The 2,659-nt window shown below is 41.4% G+C and overlaps 1 non-coding gene across 1 annotated transcript; it reads left to right on the forward strand.

Moving 5' to 3' along the window:
• On the forward strand, positions 1,403-1,474 carry TRNAC-GCA. Its single transcript has one exon. It is a non-coding gene; the product is annotated as a tRNA-Cys (tRNA).

The following is a 2,659-nucleotide window of genomic DNA, read 5'->3' on the forward strand; positions in this document are numbered from 1 at the left end:
CGAGGCCTCAGATGCGATGACTTTCTCTGTTCTAGGCGTCATTATGCTTCCCTTCCAGGCGTTTTCGTCTTGGTGACTGCGAGTGAGGAGTTGGAGGCAACAGCCTTTTACTATGCTTCTTCAGTTTTTTTCTTTTTTTCCCTTCCCCCTTGGTAGATCCCTTGCCACAGAACTCGCCCCTGATTTCTGTTTCCACCAGCCAAAGGCAGAGAAAGCTCAGAATTAAAGTGTTGGTTGTAGTCTCGTCTGTGGGAGTAGTGTAAATGCAAAGCCACTGCCTCTGGCCTCTTCCTGCTGGTTGCACCCACGTCTTCTGCCCCTGGATTGGTGATTTTTAAGAATTCATCATAGCTAATCAGTGTCGGCTTTTGTGACGGCTGTGACTCACTATACCACATTGTTTACACCTACACACCTCCTAGCAGCTTCTCTGTGTGAATTTTAAATACAAGTGAGTTAGGGGACAGGGGCCTGCCAAGGGAACCATTGAAATAACTGACTGCAACTTGTAATAATATTAATAAGAGTAAAATTCACAAGTAGGAAATCCGTAGGAGAGATCCGTGACACATAGTCTTGAAAAGTGTTTTTGCTTGTTTAAGTGTTTGCTTCATATTTCTCATTTGCATGTATGCTTTAATCTGTAAAATTCAGGTCAAAGAAAGGAACTTTAACCAACACGTAGAATGCAGTTGCTCTAATGTATTGCTCATTAATTAATAATGATAAATAACCAGAATATATGATCTGATTTTGAAAAATAATCTTTAAATATGACATATTAGTCATAAAAAGGAACAAAATTGGGTTATTTGCAGACAATGTGGATGGACCTAGGGCTTCCCAGGTGGCGCTAGTGGTGAGGAACCTGCCTGCCTATTCAAGAGACATAAGGGACTCAGGTTCAGTCCCTGGGTTGGGAGGATCCCCTGGAGGAGGGCTTGGCAACCTACCCCAGTATTCTTGCCTTTATAATCCCATGAACAGAGGAGCCTGGGGATGGTCGAAAGAGTGGCAAAGAATCCAGCACAACTGAAGCAACTAAGGACGCAGCATACATGCAGATGGACCTAGAGACTGTCCTACAGAGTGAAGTAAGAAAGAGAAAAACCAATATCATATATTAATGTATATATGTGGAATCTAGAAAAAATGCTAGAGATGATCTTATGTGCAAAGCAGAAATAGAGACACATGTAAAGAACAAACATATGAATACTAAGGGGGAAGAGGGGAGGCGGGGTAGGAAGGATTGGGAAATTGGAATTGATACATATAACTACAGATACTGTGTATAAAATAGGTAACTAATGAGAATCTACTGTATAGTATAGGGAACTCAATGCTCTGTGGTGACCTAAATGGGAAGGAAGTTCAAAAAAGAGGGGATATATGTATATGTGGGGGTATAGCTCAGGGGTAGAGCATTTGACTGCAGATCAAGAGGTTCCCGGTTCATATCTGGGTGCCCCCTTCCTTCTTTGGAGAAGGAAATGGCAATCCACTCCAGTATTCTTGCCTGGAGAATCCCATGGATGGAGAAGCCTAGTTGGTTACAGTCTATGGGGTCGCAAAGAGTCGGACATGACTGAGCGACTTCACCTTCACCATGTATATGTATAGTTGATTCACTTTGCTATACAGCATAAACTAACACAACATTATAAAGCAACTATATTCTTGCCTAGAAAATCCCCATGGACAGAGGAGCCTGGTGGGCTACAGTCCATGGGGTTGCAAAGAGTTGGACACAACTGAGCAACTAAACACACACACACACCCCAATGAAAATAGAAAGTCTTAAATATGACATTTTCAGTTCAGTTCAGATCAGTCGCTCAGTCGTTTCCGACTCTTTGCGACTCCATGAATTGCAGCACGCCAGGCCAGGCCTCCCTGTCCATCACCAACTCCCGGAGTTCACTCAGACTCATGTCCATCGAGTCAGTGATGCCATCCAGCCATCTCATCCTCTGTCATCCCCTTCTCCTGCCGCAATCCCTCCCAGCATCAGAGTCTTTTCCAATAAGTTAACTCTTTGCATGAGGTGGCCAAAGTACTGGAGTTTCAGCTTTAGGTATGACATATTACTCCTGCTTAAAAGGAATTTAATACCACATTTTTCCTGACATAGTTTTAGAATTCAATGTATCTCGTCAACTTTTCCTCCTCCGCTCCTCCCCCTGCCCTTTTCTTTTGAAGTAACGTTTAGGTGATGTGTTGACAAATAGTAGATTTTGATATTGCTCCCAGGAAAGTGAAATTTCATTCAAGTAAAACATATATCTGATTCTTGGTGACAGATCTACCCTGCCCATTTATCTAAATCCTGTGAAAGATCTCTGGAATCTGGAGAGTTCTCTAGAATTTCCTTAAAAAAGATGAGAAATAAGTATCTATTCCAATATCAATGAAAGTACCTGACTGAATACTTTCATCTTTCATGGGATTACACAATTAAGGTAACCTGATAGAGGGTATCATTATGACAACCTCAGAACCTTATTTCTTTCTTTTTAAAAAAGAAATAAGGATGATTTGATATGTTGTCCATAACATCTTATGGGAAAAAACCCCAATGAACTTTTTAGCCAACCCAATTAAAGAATATAAAGTTTTGTATACTTTCTTTTTTCCCAAGGCTATGGGTACCATATTC

This window comes from Capra hircus, chromosome 1 (genome assembly GCF_001704415.2).
Source record: "Capra hircus breed San Clemente chromosome 1, ASM170441v1, whole genome shotgun sequence".
In the NCBI taxonomy this organism is placed as follows: Eukaryota; Metazoa; Chordata; class Mammalia; order Artiodactyla; family Bovidae; genus Capra; species Capra hircus.